This window comes from Parasteatoda tepidariorum, chromosome 6 (genome assembly GCF_982258835.1).
Source record: "Parasteatoda tepidariorum strain Cologne lab strain chromosome 6, Ptep-v5.0, whole genome shotgun sequence".
NCBI lineage: Eukaryota > Metazoa > Arthropoda > Arachnida > Araneae > Theridiidae > Parasteatoda > Parasteatoda tepidariorum.
The window spans coordinates 91,945,730-91,964,069 of record NC_141760.1 but is presented as its reverse complement, the minus strand read 5'-3'; the positions used below and the strand labels follow the sequence as shown (position 1 = coordinate 91,964,069).

Below are 18,340 nucleotides of genomic sequence, written 5' to 3'. Positions count from 1 at the left end.
TTGGAATTAAACTAATTTAATGTAGTATCTAGAGAAATAGTTTAGGTAATATTTACAATATTAAAATATAAAATTAAAGAGGAAAAAATTTATTTTAATAATTTGTAACTAATTTATAAATCCAACATTTTTTGGAAAGTCTTTTTTTTTTCATTATAAACGACATTGAATTTTTTTTTACAAAAAATTTTTTAATTTAGCAACCGCAATACATCTTTTTAAAATTCAATAAAAACGTTATCAATGTAATAATTAGGATAGAACTATCAAGTGTTAAGTAAAATCAAATACAAAATGTATTTCAGAAATCAATACACTGTTATCTTTGGTCATTGATTTTTCCTCACCAGCGACACTAATATCGTTACAAAAAAGAATGTTGTTCTTTAACTGTATAAACGTAAAACAAGTTTTTAAAGTTCAATAAAAAACTTTAATTTGTGCCTGCGAAACATTTAATACCGATTTATGGTTTATACTATGGACTTTAATTAGAAAGTTACTTCTATTGAGTTAAAACTAAGTTTGGAGCCGTTTATTTTATTTTTTTAAATTTTATTTTTTATTTTTTAATTTAAAAGTTTAAAGTACGAGAGAGCATCACATTTTCTCTGCCAATCTCTTGGCATTTAACGCGATATGCGCAAAAGTATATTCCATCGCTCCTCATCGAACTCAATCTGCACACTGCACTAATGTCAGGAGCAGCTATAGCGGCCTTGGAATCTTGATTTAAAGCAAAAAGTAATAGTTGTCGAAAACGTTCATTTTTCTTAATTTGACATTCATTAATGATCTGAATAACATAATAATATGAAAACTATCATTAACTATAACTTACAAAAAAAATTACATAAATTCAGATTAAACAAAACATCTGCTTTCGAATGATCTAAAACATTATCGACAGTAATCCAATAATTCAATGTTAGAATTAGCATTATTACGTTAAGTATAATGCTAAAAATAAAATAAATTAATTAATAAAATACGAAAAAAAACTCTTACATCTGATGTTTCAGTTAATATTTTAAAATATAATACTACATTATATCAAAAAAATAAACAGCTATATCAAAAAAATAAATATCTTTCGAGCAGCAAGTTTTACAACGAAATGCTGTTTCGTTTTTTAATTTTATAACTCCAAAACAAATTTTAGAAGTTCAAAGTAAAACGTTTAATCCACGCGAACGAAGTAATTAGTTCACACACGAGGCATTAATCAGCTATATCAAATTAAAAACAAATCTTAAATCTGACCGCCACATTCTGAAATATTTACTTCAGATATTTGCATTTTTTTATTTTCCGCATAGAATTAGCAATGGCGCAAAAAACCTCTTTACATGACATGCTGTTGAATAAGCTGTGTAATATTTTTTGCAGACTACATCAAAATAATTTATGTTATAATTAAGTCAGTAAAAAAGAAAAAATAACGCATGACAAACCACTATCTCTTAAATTGAACACACCTTATTTACTCGAATTTTAATTGACTCCAATTACCAGGTACTATAAATCACCCATTTCATTATATCGATTATTTTAATTGTTTTGGCATCACTCTTCACATGTTTAGACGAGCAAAAAAAAAACACAAACAAAAACAAAGCAGGCAGATGGTACTGAGGAAAAAACAAAACAAAAATCAATCGCGAACATCCCTATCACGATTTATTTCTATACACCTGGTAAAGATGTATGTTGTAGGAAATTCGCCATTTTGATGCCTGTTTGTAGTGATCAAAGGTCATGGCATAAACAAAAAGGTGTGTTTTATGGGTGCACGAATCGCCAAACTCATAGTGTTCGACCTACTCCTAAGGAATTCTCTGGAATATTTTTTAATTCATTTTTTTTTCTTCTTTTCTTTGCAGGCAGGTGGTGAGGAAATAGACAAGCTGAGAAAAGTAAGGTGCTATAGATATCGATGTTCTATATGAAACGATGTTCTTTTCGGTTCCTGCCGATAAATACAGACGTCGTTTGGCGAGTTTTTTATTTTTTTTTCGTGTTTTGGAAAAGGCCTGGTGTTTCATATAGTACACCAGGTGCTAAGAGACATTTGGAATTAATGAGGAAATTTAGAAGAAGTATGCTTCGTTTAAAATGCAATTATAAAGATTGTAAGGAACTCAGTATAGGGTACTTTCAAATGTTTGATAAATTTTATCGTAAACAGCATTTTAAAATTCTGTGAGAAATTTCCTCAATCGATAATTTTTTCTCTTGCGTATCAGAAGGTCTACATGCAATATCAATAAAGGGGAATTTTATAGTTTGTAATATAGTATGTTCTAAATCCTTCGACTACACTCAAAATGGGACAATTTTGACAGTTTTTTTCTAAGATGATTTTGGTACTCTGACAAGATCTTGTACGAAAAAATGGAGAAAACAATTTTAATTTCTGATTTTCCAGTTAATGAATTAGAGTTTTACGATTTTTAATTCTTAATGTTATTAACCATTGTAACTCTTTTAGAACGTAAACTGAGACAACTTTACAGACATTATCAAAGATGGTTTATTGTGCCCTGGGAAATTTTTTAGGAAACAATCGAGAATTTGTCTTACCTTTCGATTGTCTATCAATGAATTTGATTTCATGAATTTCAATACAGCAAACTGTAAATATCGGAAACTTTTCCAATGTATAACTGAGACAACTTTGCCATTTTCTTCTTTTTGGTGGAAGCTTTGAAACTATGACAAGCTTTTCTGCAAAACAATAGGGGAAAAAATTACCTCACTTTTGAAATATCTATGAATGAATTGGATTTTTACAATTTTTAATACAACATAATTTAAACCACGGCAACTTTGCAAGCGCACAAAGTATAACAACTTCGCTATCTTTTTCAAACATATGATTTATTCTTGTATGAGAAACTTCTGTACAAACAATAGGAAAAACAACGTCAGTAAATAAACTAGGACAACTTAGATTTTTTTTCTGGGCTCCGAAAATTGAAAATTGAAAAAAAAAATTTTAAAGTTGGTCCTATATAAATATTTAAATTATTATTATAAATATTTAATTCTATGTGTATATGTATATAAAGTCTATCATACCATGCATGGTAAGGAACGTATTCAGTTTCTAAAATGAATTACTAAAATATCATATATGTTTAATACCTGAAAGTTTGATATTGAATCTGGGAAAGCTTTATAGGGATTTACTGAGAAACATTATGTAAAATGTTAGAATAGTATATAATTAAACTCGATTCAGCGTAGTTACAATTTTGTAGGATTAAGGATGTTTCTGGGAAAAGTGCCGTTATCTAACGGAAATGCCGGAAACTTGTTACGTGCCTATTTGGAAAAAATACTAATTTCATTTTAATGTCGCTTTTGGAAGAAGAAAAAATGTGGCTTATCACTATATTGTACCTAGATTTTTGAATCAAGTCAACACCCAAATTTGAGATTATTAGGGGGAAAAAAAAGACAATTCAAGTCATTTCTGAAACTTTCACCATCTGAAAAAAAAGGCAATTTGAGTCATTCTCCAAAGTAGACACCATCATAAAAACAAGACGATTCAAGTCATTCTCCAAACTTGACACCATCAGAAAAAAAAAAAAAACAAGACAATTCCGAGTCATTCTCCAACTTGACTCCGACACCATAACTAGACAAGACAATTTAAGTCATTCTCTTAACTTGAATAAGAGAATTAAAAAATAATAAATAAATAAATAAAAGCGATTCAAGTCATTTTTTCAAACTTAACACCATCAGAAGACAGTTCAAGTCGTTTTTTCAACTTGACACCATTAGAAAAAAAAAAAAAAAAAAGAAAACAGTTCAAGTCATTTTCTAAACTTGATAACACCAAATAAACAAATGAAAAAAAACGAGATTGTGATATGGTATCCTACAGTTAAATAACAGTACTGAATGCAATAGAAAAAGAAAAAGGAAAAAAACTTTTAATCCAGCACCTTCTTTTTATTTTAAAATCAATAATGACATACTGTATTGTTAGTTTTATGGAGATAGTATCAGACTAAACAATCAAGACTTAATTTATAGTTCATTTAATTAACGCCTCTCTCAGTCTGCTAAACTTGTTAAAATTCACACACCTCTTACACATAAAAGCGTTAAATTTATTGTTGATTGAAAATTATACGTCTAAGCTTATACCAATTGCCAATTATTTAAGCAAACATAAAATTGATAATACAGGTAGTATCATATCTAACGAGCTTTAGTGAAACCTAATTTCAAGTGTGAAAAAAGGTAAACGCATGATGGATTATGTTAGGTATCTAAACCAGACGTAGACAATGACTAACTTCATTTTTCAATTTTTATTTCCTGGCCTGGCTATCAATATATTTCTTTCATTTCCAACCATTTATTATCTTCGTCATTATTTACTTTTCGCTCTTTCTTCTTCACATAGAGCATCCACATACTTTACAAATTGGAAGAACGGTTAGTTCTAAGCTTATCGCAAGGGGGCGCGTCTGACAACTCTTTGTTTAATGGCGGATCTTTTTTTAAAGGTCGAATGATTTGTTTAGTATTACAGTAAAGGAAGTTCTATTTGAATTCTTTAGTTTTTCTCCCCTCTAGTTTTTGTTTTTATTTTTAGAAAACTTGCTGCTTTGTTTAGATAGATGAGAAAAAGGGCTTTGTTAACGGATATCTTTTCTAGAAGTTTTGATTTTTGATTCCTGTTTCTGGTTTGGAACAAAGAATTAAATGTTAAAAATTCTAGCCTGCGTTGCCCCTAGTGTTTTTCTACATTCAAGGTTCGCTGCATTAATGAATTTTTGCCTTAAAGCACGACTTTCAAGTACTGCAAAAGCACTTTTAGAGCGTTGCTGTTAAATTTGTGACTTGCTTACTTTTCCTAACTTTTTTTTAATTTTAAATCTGCAAATCACTAGTGAATTATATTGAAATTTATTATTTTAAGAATGGGAAACACAAAGATTTGTGTCTTTAGTACATTTATTTCATTTTATTTTCACAGTTGAGAACATTTTGTACACAAAAATTAACTGTTTTTTTTCCGCTAGCCATTGCGCTATTTACAATTCGAAACAAATTAAGTATGTATAAAGTATGTATCAACATTATATTATTATATATTTTAGGAAAACCTTGCTTAAAAAAATGCTTATTCAAATGAATGAGCTTATTTAACAATATCTATTTGAATCCCCTAATTTTATACTTTAGTAATTAAACTTTTTACAATGATTCAAAATAGATAATAAGAACGGTTATTACAGCACACCCTATAGTCTTAAATTGCAGTTTGAATTTGTAATTTGTAACCCTATTTTAAAATACCATATCCATTTCATATGCTATTGCGCGATTTACTTCAGAACACAATATTAATTTCAAATACTGTATAAATATCTTCTTTCAATATCATCGTTAATTTGCTTACTTTATGACGTATTGAAAAATATTAGAACATAAAGATTAACCTTCACATACTTTAAACATAAAAACCACATAGAATAAATTTTCTATAATCTTGCATAAAAAATATATTAAAAAAATACTTAATATGAAATATTTTAAAATATTAATGCAACAAGAATTTTTCATCGTAATTACATCGCCTATTATGTTTATTCTTCCTGAGTTTAACATTAAAAACTGAAATTTTATACAAAAATCGAACTAAATATATTTGTCGTAATTTAAATCACCATAATTTTTTTTACCCTGAAATTTAAAAAAAAAAAATGCTTATTTAAACACATTTATTCAGGAAAAAACCTATGCCTAGCTCATTTTACTGATACTTTTACTCTAATAACTAGTTATTATTCCCTAAGTTATTTTTATTCAGCAAATTTAAGAAGAAAAAAAATATTTAAACCATGCTTAAAAGGATAATGACGCGACATAAGCAGATATTTTATTTAAAATATTCTAAAGAGAAAATTGAAAGGACAAAACCTGTATATATATAGTATATAAATCTTTGATCACAGTTTCAAGTGAATCATTAGTAAGTCATAATGGATAAATATCGTTGCACGACAATGTCGCAAAGTGAGCACTATGCTAAGGGCTGTAGGGATTTTAATATCGTGATTAAAATCAGTAATACCGAAATTTCACGATGTATCGCGGCTAAACTAAGATATATTACTTTAAAATTTGGTCAAAAATTTCTTTTGTCAAATTATGTTTACCAACTCTCATGATTACCTATCCAATAATTATCGTTACCGATTATCCTGATAATTCGATATATATTATTGATATTAATTTATACTGATATTTATAAACTTTGTTAATCTAATTTTTTTCACTAATTTTTTGCAAGGCAATCCGAAAAGAGCCACGAATTGGTGGTTAGTGGTGGTTAGTACTCCCCAGGCCAGAGACATTGAAAAATATTTTTTTATTTCCAAGAGCTGCACAATCAGTCTTCCCGGTGAGAAGACCTAGTGCGTTCTCCAGAAGGAAGTGGTATCCACTCTTTCAGGACCACCACAATGGGTGAGATACCGTTGGTCATGTTAATTTGGACGTCTAGTTTCTGCCACACTAGATGGCAGCACCGAGACTCTATTTGGATGCTAAAGTGCACTAGGAATTTAATTTTGCCGGAAATGCCAAGAGCCAATAAGGCACTCCAGGGATCTTCTATATGCCGCATAATCATACGAGATGGCCGCTGAGGATTTTCTGCATCCCGAAAATCCGGTGTCTGGGCCGGGGATCGAACCCGCAGACTTGGTCATTGAAAAATACCATTATTGCAATATTTAAAAAAATTTTTATGATGTATTTTGTATCACCCAACTCCAGTAAGAATGTGTATCTATCGTTACACATGATCAGTACAAACTTTTATTAAATGATGATTTCAAATTACCAAAAGCAATTACTTTCAATCAAAGCAAAATTAATCGAAGTGATTTTTGTAAAAACAAAAGAAAGAAAAAGAATAAATGAAAGTACCTAAGTTACTTCCTATGACTTATATCCGGAAAACAGGAAATCCTGAAAATTCCGGAAAACATAGAAAAGCATAACTCAAGGCGATTGGTTAACGATATAGGAAGCAGAACCAATCCATTTTTCTCCCATCTCTTTGGCGACCAAAACTCAATCGGTTATAATTACTAGCGGGACCTTTCGAAGAAAATTACTCCCCCTACCTCTAGATTAAACGAGCAAATTAAATAAGTAAAGGAAATATAATTAAAACTTTTCACAGACGCTGGAGAATGCAAATTAGATCAGAAAGTAAAAGTAGTATGGTCGCCTTGGGAGAAAAATATAGAAAGTTTGCCAAAAAATGGCTAGAATTGTGTGAATTGGCGATTTTCTGTTCATTTTATTTTATTTTTTTCATTTCTTCTGTTGGCAGGCTAATGATGATTGGGTTTTCTTTTGTTAGTTCTTAATTACGCTTAATTAAATTTTCTTTCAGATCAAGATGTAAAAGGATAAAAGTGGGGGTTTCCATTTTTTTTTATTGCCATTATTTTTTACTCTTGGCGCGAGAATTAACAATCCGGTTTTGTTCCCGTTTGGTGAATAAGTACAATGAGATAGATTCCAGACTAATGAGGAACAAAATCAGCCCAGATATCTTATTTGAAAGCAGATCCGAATTCCGGATCGAATATTTTCTTTTTTATTACGATTTTAAATTTTATTCTTCTACCTGATAATGGTATTTGATAATAAAATCGATATCACAGTCCCAACTATTAAAAAGTAATTTGCGACGAATATTTTTTTGAAATTAATATTCATTTTGTGATACGATTGTTTAAAGAGTTTAAAAATAGGAATATTTTACTTTATTCTGTCGGCATAACACTTTGAATAAAACAAAAATATATATAAGCTGTAATATATTGCGTGCATTATTATTTAAAAAAAGTTTTATTATCGTCAGTATCATTAAATTTAATACAAGTAATATTATTGGATTTTTTTGAAGTAATTTAAACTTACCTAACTTTATCTGTTTATTTGATTTTTTCTTAATCTGGTTTGTTATTTAAAAATGTATAAAAGTACGAATATATTTGGCAACAAACAAGAAAGCTGTAATATAGTTAGTTATCTAAAAAAAAATATGTATATATGGTTAATATTTTATTAACAGAAGACACTTTAAAAGATTAAGAAAATAAAATTTGATCCGTTTCTTAAATATTTAATAAATTTGCTTATATAAATTGTAGTTTTCATTTATTTATTGTTTTTTTTTATTATTATAAAATACGAAAGAAATTCAATGATAAACGAATTATACCATTTGAAATTTTGAGAATAACACGGTAATATTGTTCATATATTAGAAACTACTAGAAAATTACATTGCAATAATAACATTGCTTTCTGAATCAGAAATGTTTACAACAATATTTTTAATCTATTTTATACTTGGAGGATATTTTTTCTGCAGCATTCAACTTAAAACTGTCAGTTAACGATAAAATATTCTTGTAAAAAATAGAAAATTACATTAAAAACGCATGTAATTTTTTTTTAAAAAAAAGATTAACAAACATTTTAACGAACATTTTCGAGAAAAGTAGCAATTACGTATTCTTAAAAAAAATAGATAATAACAAATGAATAGGAATTAGTCAGAAAATTAATTGAATTAAAAATAAACAAATTTTTAAAAACAAATATTTAAAAACTAAATTAAATCAGAAAAATTACATTTCGGAAAAGTCTAACGTCCATAAAATAACAAGAAAATTTATAGATCGTCATTTAGTTTTAAATCTGGGCGTGTTTACGAAAGTGACCCAAAGCTTGAAATGCTTGTTTACGAAAATGAAAGAATAAAAAAATGTAGCTTTTCAGTTTTCACCCAAAATGTAACAACTGAACGAAGAATTAAGTGCTTATTTTTCTTTACATATTTAAACATAACGCATGTTAATCTTTACAGGACAAAGTGCCGGGGTCGGAGGTGACTAGGCTTATTACAGATGTAATTTTTCTTTCGTATGCAGAACTCTAAACGATAAAGTGAGTTTTAAAATTCTAAATCGTACAACGTCAGCTTAATGCCTCTATTATAACCTTATAGCACTCGTAGAAACTTTGTAAAAACAACAGTTAACTTTTAAAGTCTTTTTTCGAATGATTAATTTATTAAAATATATTCCAAGTCATAATTTATGCAAATGGTTGAAATTACATAACGGATTTATTAATTTATTCCTTTAAATAAGAAAAACAATTTCGCGTAAAAGAAATTTGAAAAATTAAATCAAATGCCATGTCCATTTTTTTTAAAAATAGCTATGTCCATTTTTGAAAACGCGCATTTCGAGCTGTGTCCTTCTTCATTAACACGCATTTCGAGCTGTGTCCTTCTTCATTAACACGCATTTCGAGCTGTGTCCATTCTCGTATACACTCATTTCAAATTATGTCCATTTTTGTAAACACGCATTTCGAGCTGTGTCCCCTTTCGTGAATACAGATTTCGATCTATGTCCATTACCGTAAGCATGCATAAAAACTGATTGACAAAATTCGAAATTTTAATTTTTCATAATTACTTTAAGAAACGTTATAAAAAAAAATTTAAAAACATTTTTTTCCATTAAAAAGCGTATTCAATCTCCTGACAAGAAAGAGCGTATTTTTATTGTGCCAAATTTAAATAAAAGTAAGCATTCAATGTAATGAAATCAATATCAAAAACAAAGCGTGAGACGTTAAGACAAAAAGGGAGCGAGGAAAGACACAAACAAGATAAGGAAGTGGGTTGTTTTCGAGAACGATCCCCCCCCCCCTATAGAAAATATGTTATTTTCACTCGCAAATATATTTCAATATTTTTTAACATTTATAAATAGAACTTTTGAAAATAGTACATTTTATTAACAAAAGTAACATTTTATTTCAAATGTTTCGCATTTAATTTATTTATCTGCATTTATTTACATTTTTCGGTACACTCATATAAAATTCTATTTATTTATTTATTTTGCTTACTGGTAAATACACTTCATGGAACTTTTTTGAGTCTTCTGCAATTTAATTTTATAACTGTATTTTTACTTTTAGATGGAAGGTTTGTGGAAAAAATAATCATTTTTTTTTTAAAATTTACAACAATGTCTTACTTATTTTACTCTTCTGTAAGGCATTATTATTTTATGTTGAAACAAATTACTTCATTTGTTATATTAAGTTCATTAACACAAATTTTTGATAATTTCCAATTATATTTTTTTGTGATTTTTTTTAAGCATAGTGAAAGATGCATCATAAAACATCTGAAAAACATTGAGATAAAAATATTCATGAAAAATGGCTAAACTTCTGAAATTAAATTTGCCTTTTATTGAATAACATTAGTATGTCATCGGTTAGCTTTTTATTCAGAGCTCAGCTCGAAACGCATGTTGAAGAAAAAGGACACAGCTCCGAAAGAGAAGATGAGCATAGCTGAAAATGTGTAAAATTTTCAAAAACACGCATTTCGAGCTGTGTCTATTTTCTCAAACACGCATTTTAGGCTGTTTCCATTTTCTTAATTAAGCATTTCGAGTTGTGTCCATTTTCTTAAACGATCATTTCGAACTGTGTTCATTTTCTTTAAACAAGCATTTCGTGCTGTATTTACTTCCTTAAACAAGCGCTTTAAACTATTTCAATTTTCTTATTAATTTAGCATTTCGAGTTTTGTCCAATTTCTCAAAACACTCATTTCGAGTTGTGTCAATTTTAGCATTCTAACCTGTTTCCATTTTCTTAAACAGGCATTTTGAGCTGTTTATATTTTCCTCAACACTTTTTTTGAGCAGTGTTAATTTTCTTAAACAAGCATTTTAAACTATTTCAATTTTCTTAAACAGGCATTTGGAGCTGTGTCCATTTTTTTAAACAAACATTTTGAGCTGTTTTAATTTCCTTCAATACTTTTTTGAGCTGTGTTCATTTTCTTAAACCAGCATTTTAAGCTGTTTACATTTCCTTATACAAGCATTTCGAAGTTTGTCCATTTTTTTAAACTAGCATTTTGAGCTGTGTCCATTTTCTTAAGCACACGTTTCGAATTCTGTCTAAAATAAAAAACTCATCAAGTATTTACATTTTATAAATTCAATGGTGAAAATGATATTGAATGATCTTTAGGGGAAAAAATATAAATTTCACTCTCGAAAAAGGTTACACATCAAAAGGCAAGAATTTCAATAAAATCATTGATAATAAATGATAAATTGGTGCAGAGATCGTTCCATTAATATATTAATACCTAATGATATCAAACACAATGTACCAAAATAACATCGAATACCCATGACAAATTATTTCATCCATCAGCATTCCCTTTTGTTTTTACTTCACCCTTTCATACAATTTATTCAAAGAAAGAAAAACATTACGTTAGCTTAATCCTTCCATATCAGAAATATTTCCAACTGACCAGGGAATAACAAAACGTTAAAAAAAAATCCCAAATCTCCAGTTTTTCTCCTGGATCGTCCATCACCTGCGAATGACCCAACGTAGAATCCTTCTTGATAAATCGAAGGGTCATCAGTCATCATAAGCAAGAGAGAAGTCATCCCGAATTTGGGCGTCGGGGTACAGCAGCAAATGGTCCACAACATTTAATTACAGACCCTGGTAAAGTGCCCCGCCCTTGAGCAGTACAAGGCACTACCTATTTTCAGATCGGCACATGGGAATCAAATGATTGATTGCATCTTTATTTGCTGTGATGGACTCTCGATACAGCGTCCTAATATTTGAACACAACCCACTGTGACATTTATGACTGAAGTAATAACGCTGCGAACTATATTTGGCATTGTATGCGAAAACAATAAAACTTGGCGTTTATTTGGCCAACCGGGATAGCTTTGATCTAATATTTCCCATTTGTGGTCTAGGAGTTTTCGCCGAGGATAGAGCATCGATTGCACTAATGAAGTTATTTGAAATAGTAGAAGTGCTGATTCGAGCTATTGTTCAATAATTTAATTAGTATGAAAGTGTCTCTGGAGCTGTTTGTAATAATAAATTTTTAAAGGAATGAGATTATAAGGAAGCGGTAGTTATATTTTTATATATAATACAATTAAATTTATTTGATAAGTTTAGTGATTTGTCATAGTCACTTAATTTCAACAGATTCATTCATTACTAGGTTTTAATTAGGTTTAATCTAACACACATATAAACGTATATAATCTCTCGTTAGCATGGTGTTCATGCAATGGACATTTTAAAATACTAAAAAATCATTTATGTACTAGCCGCCTGCGGTGACCAGCTGGTTCGCCAACACGATCTCACGGGTTCGCTCTTCCACAAACACATTGCTCTTCACATGCATAAATTCAACGCTTTGTGTCTTTACGTTGGTACTTGTTGCCTTCGGAAGCATTGCTCTGATTCCTTCACATTAGTATTTTAGTACAATGGGGTAAATCGGCGGTGGTTTGTCCGCCTACACAAACTTATCGCTTCGCTGCTCTATGTTGTCCTCCACGTGCACTAACTCACCTCTTCGGGGTTTTTTAGCACAAGAAGCGGAATCGACTATGCTGCGCCAAATGCTTGGTATTGATTATTTAGCATTGTTGTCATTTGGGCTAATTACTTCGATAATTGCAAAATACCGAATTAAAACTTCTTCACTTTTATTTATCCTTGTATTGTGATTTAATGAGGAACATGTGATTCAAGTTTGAGACTTCGAATTTGATTTGAAAGTATTATTTCACTATACTGCCAATTTAAGCGATTCAAATAAGACGAGGCATTTTTAGTTTTTCACTTTATTTGATAATGATCGCATATTTAGCATGACTTTCATTTGGAGTATTTATTCCGATAATTAAAAAATATTGAAAGGAAGCTTTTTTCTGTTATCAAATGGAGAACGCATGGTACAAATTTAAGACTTATATCATGTTAGAAACTTAGCATCACTGTTAAATAGGCAAATTACTTTCTAATTACTCTGATTAATTATAAAATATCTTCACCATTTTTTATTTATTTTTTGAGTTTTCCCATTTATTTGATAAGAAACACGTGGTCAAAGTTTGAAATTTCTGTCTTCATGGCAAACTTTATATTTATCATGATTTAGATTTGAAGTAACTACCCGAAGTATAAGAAAATATTGAAATAAAATTTTTTAGTTTTTCTATTTATCCTATAAAAAGCGCATGGTATAAATTTAAGATTTCATTTTTGACAAAAACGAGTTATTTATCATTCTTGTTAATTAGGCTAATTTCCCCTATATAATTTCAAAATATTGAAATTAGTTTTTCTTTTTGGAGGGAACACGTGACCTATTTCTAAGACTTCTAACTTTTAGCAAACTTTTATTTACGTAACTTACAATTGTGGTAATTTCTCCTAATTATCCCCAACAATTAAATTTTCAATAAGTTCTGAAAATTTACAACTTTAGAAATTAGATTGTTTCGCTAATTTCAAAAATAAATTTTCTGTATAAAAACAAAAGAACTTTAGCCTACTTTTAAATTCCTCAATATGTTATTTTCCTAAAAACCAGTTCTGAAATTACCTGACTCTATTCTATGGTGTTGTTCAAATATTGCGTAAGCACCTAAAGGTAAGAGGAATTTGTGATTTGTTTATTTCTCCAGACAAAAGGAAAGGATAGCAATATCTACGTAAAACATTAAAATCTCCTTATTCTCAATATTTTTCAAAAATAAAAATAAAAAATGTTAAAACAAAATTGCGAGTAGAAAAATTTCTAATTAGGAGCAAAACTTGAATTTGGGGAAAGAAAAATTGGAATTTTTTTTTTTCGAAAAGCTTTAGAGATTAACAGTTTTAAACTCAAAAGATTTTAAAAGAATATTCTACTCAAAATTTTATAAAATGAATCAAAACATGAAGTTTGTTTTATGCAAAGTTACATCTTCCATTTGAATTTAATCATAAAATTAGATTGCTTCCGCAAAAGTGAAAATTAACGTAAGCATAGGAGGAGGTTTGTGATTTGCGAGGAGTAAATGGAAGCCTGAAATCGCCAAAAATATGCTTACGTAATATTTGAATGGTGCCTATTCAAATTAATAACAATAAAAAGAAATAAAAAAATAATAATTATTAAGTGAATAAATTTAAACAACTACGGGTATGTCCCATGGAATATTTTTATCGAAAAAAAGAAAGGGGAAGGGGGAAAAAGAAGAAAAAAAAATTACCACCCTCACTTTATACCACCCGCAATACTCCAAAACCGGCACTTTCTGAAGTTGCAAACGAAGTTGGAAATCCAGGTGGCTCCAACATCGAACGCAGTCCCCACTAATTTGGTTACATTATCGTCGACCTTGTAAAGTGGGAATGACCACAGGTATTCGACAAAGAAAATCCATGGGATTTCTACGAACTCTTAATTGAGACATTAAAAGAGATGTGGTGGATTTCGTCAGAGTTAATGTGCGGTGTGCGCCGTGGTTTTTAACGGAAAATCTGAATAAGAAATCATTTGAAACGAGGAAATGACAGTTTTCGTGTGCTTTTCAACACCCTCAGATAATGAAAGTCACAAAATTATTACCTGCTAATGCGAAAATGTCTTCATCATCAATTGAGGGAGGTAAAAGAACGTATGTTATTTTATGCGTCATAAGTTTTTTTCTTTTTCTTTTTTGAATTCATCGCTTTTGTGGCATTGAGAAGCATCATTATGTTAATAACTTCATTTAGAATGGAACAAAAAAGGATCTTCAAAACTTTTTTTAAACTGTTTCTTTCCATATTTTTACGGAATGTTTTGAAAGTTCTCACAATTGTCGGTAGAACGAAATTGATTACTATGGTCGTAATTTTTAGGCTCCCCCCCCCCTCTAATGCGTAATCTATCATTGTTGAGCAATATTGAGGAAAAGTAATTCTTTACGGCTAATTGTAATTATTTACTTTTCTAAGCTTCGTTATTAATTTATATATTTACTTAAATAAATAATAATAAATAAATTTATATATTTACTTCTTTTAGTGATTTATTTTTACATTTTTATAAACTTTTCAGCATTTTTGGATAATGGAAGTTACAAAATTATAACCTGATGATGTAAAAATGTCTACATCACGATGTGAGGGAGAAGAACTCGTGCATTTTTAGTAACTGTGTTTCCTTTATCCTTTATTCTATTTTATTTAGTTTTTTTTAACTTTTTTATTTATTTTTAAGTTTGGCTCATTGTGACTTGGTGATCGGAAACTGCATTATTACATTAACTACTACATGGAACTTAAAGAGGTTCTTTATAAAATAAAATATTCAAAGTATACCTTTACTTTTTCGGATTCGTAAATGTTTTTAAAATACTCGTAATAAAAATATATTAGCTGAGATATCGATCGATTGATTCGTAAATTTGGTTTAAATTCCAATTTTAATTATTATTCTCAAAATGATATTTTCAGTCCTTGCGTAATGCATATTCTAAAAATTGTTGAACGATACTTTAAAAAAAAAAAAAAAAAAAATTCTGATTTATATGTTTATTCAATTTTCTAAGCCTCTTCCTAAAATCTTTTTTTTTTTTTTAAATTTTATTAATTTGTTGATTTTCTACATTTTTATTAGATTTTTAACACCCTTAGACGATGAAATTTACAAAACTACAACCTGTTAAGCCGGAAATATCTATATCATGTAGAGAGGTTGGTAAACGTGTGCATTTATTGTCAAATTTATTTATTTATTTATTTATTTTGAATTTGTCGCATTTTTGGTATTGTGGTTAAAGTATTATGATAATAACTTCATTTAAAATGAAAAGCAAAAAGGCTATTCATAAAACTATTTAAGTATTCCTTTCTTTACTTTTATGGAATCGTTAAATTATTAAAATACTCATAATACGTTTAAATTAAATTAAGTATACAATCGATAACTTAGTAAATTTTATTTGAAACCCAGTATAAACTTAATAATTATTTTTTTTTCAAAATGAACTAAGTTACAATTTTAGTTCTGAATGCGTACCTTTTTTTCTGCTTTATTCGAATTCTGTGACACATTGAGCTATAATCAAAGAAATTAACTCCTTCTATATTTTAAATATCTTTATTTAATTCTCCTTATCTTTCTTAAAGTTATTTCTTAAAAAAATAATTTTGAAAATAAAAAAAAATTGAGAGAGTAAATTGAGAAAGAAAAATAAATAAGTAAATAACCACTTCCAATTTTCTTTAATTTGTTCCTAATAAAATGAAAATAAAAAGCGTTTCAAAAACCAATTGTTTTCCAGTTAGATTTAAACTCTTATATAAAGCTCTTAGGTTTGCATGCAATAAATTAATTTTGTCATATAATTTTTACGCTTCATGAGACTTTTGTACAGTTAAAAAGCTATTAATCAACTTGCACGAAAAGTTAATTCGAATGAAAAAATAATTTATGCCCCCTTATGCATCGGAAACCGACAAAAAAACACCAAACACTACAGTATTTTCATAATTTCAGTTGGCAATAGTTGTCGTTAGCCGTAGAAATAATCATATTGATTTATTCAGAGCCTCCAATAAATACCGCGGCTGTTTTCTGATAAGAAACAAGTATAAATTATTGGCAATACTTCACCTGCTGCACAAATAGTGAGATATTTAGTAAGAAAATATGTTAAACTTCGGCAATTAACCCTCCTTGGAAAATATAAAGTGATCACGCTCACCGTGGTTCTTTTGTGGGGGGAATGAACTACCCCCTATAGCTCAGCCCCCCTCCCTCCCGTGGGTAACCACCTTGCTTGTGGGCAGGGCGTTCGAGAAATAATGATAAAAGATAAGTTTTGAGGCCTGGCAGATGTTTTGTAATAAGTTGCAGTGGATTTATTTTTTTCTAGAGAAATATACATTTCTACATTCGAATTGCTACAAGCGATTTGAAGATGTTTGGTAAAGGTAAATCATGCAGGAAATTGATTTGTTTATAATTTTTTTTCGAAACGGAAATACGTTTTTATTTCTGTAAATTATTTTTCGGTTAAAATATATGTTTTTTTTTTCGTAGGTGCCATATTTATACATATTTGAAAGATCAAGATATCATTATGCTTATGTTTAGCATATTTTATGGATTTCGAGGCTTTTTTAAGTTAATTTTTTAATGAATGAATTGAGGAAAAATCCAAGCAAAACCTAAAAACATAAAAATACATTTTCAAATACTTTTTGAATTTTAGAGTAGTTTAAGAAAAATATTACTACTTTCCTGTATTTCCAATTTTTAGCATTGTAACAAAACATAACAAGAAAACATAAAAAATAAAAATTTAATTTATTACAGTGAATTTTAAAACAACATTATTGCTATCATTACTTTATGTTTAAAAGTTTAAATTCATTTCTTCTAATTATAATCTGTTGAAGCTAATTTATGAAAATCGTTGGAATTTGTGTCTTTAATCAATTTATAAGTTATAATGTGCAATCGTAAATAAATATAAATCAATTTATGCTTAAACGAGTTCTAGTCTTGGGGACTTTCAAAAATTGCGTAAGTATATTTTTGGTAATTTCGGACTATTCCTTTTCTGCGCTATTCTCGGCTCACGTAAAAAAGTTGCTCCTCCCCCCTCCCTGACTTTTACTGTAGTAATCTGATTTAAGGAATAAACTCAAATAAAATTTGAAACTTTGCACAAAATAAAATTTGCATTTTAAATAATTTTACAAAATTTTTAATAGAATCTTCTAAGATTCTTCGTACTTTTTTTTTTTTTTTTGAGTTCAAAGCTTTTGACCTCTATTACTCTTTAAAGAAATTTTTTTCCATATTCTATCAATAAGTTTTATTGCAGACTTGAAATTTTCCAACTTGCAATTACTTTTTTACATTTTTTATTTTACTTTTTGCAATTTTTGTTTGTTTTAAAAAGGTATTTTAATGACTCACGTAAGCATTCCTCATGTCCCTCGCCCTCCCTTCTGAGTAAAAATAAGAAAATTCGAACATTTACCCCCATTAGATGCTTACATAATACTTGAACGGAACCTGAACTAATTGACTGCATAACTCTCAAAGAATGTATTGTTAAAATTTCGCAAATAAATCACCTCACTTGTAAATTAGCTTTGCTCTTTGGGGTAAATGAAACTTACATACGCACCTAGGGCTATGGTTTGATAACTTTTACGGACAAAGGAAAGTTGTGAGTAAAAAAACCTTCAATCAAAATACTTTTTTAATATTTAGACAATCCCTAGGCAAATATATCAAATAAAGCAAACTATAATTTTCATTCTATATGCGGAATTTGCTCGATTATAATATTCTGTGTTTCCTAACTGGTATTCCATTAATTTATTTCCTTTCCATATTCATCAACAA

The 18,340-nt window shown here is 28.9% G+C and overlaps 1 long non-coding RNA gene across 1 annotated transcript in view; it reads right to left on the bottom strand.

Moving 5' to 3' along the window:
- Nucleotides 1-18,340, bottom strand: part of LOC147808208 (uncharacterized) — a 306,815-nt gene that overhangs the window by 49,575 nt on the left and 238,900 nt on the right. Inside the window, exon 2 of the long non-coding RNA XR_015434786.1 lies at nucleotides 2,584-2,727. This is a non-coding gene — a long non-coding RNA (uncharacterized LOC147808208). The remainder of the gene's footprint in view (nucleotides 1-2,583; nucleotides 2,728-18,340) is intronic.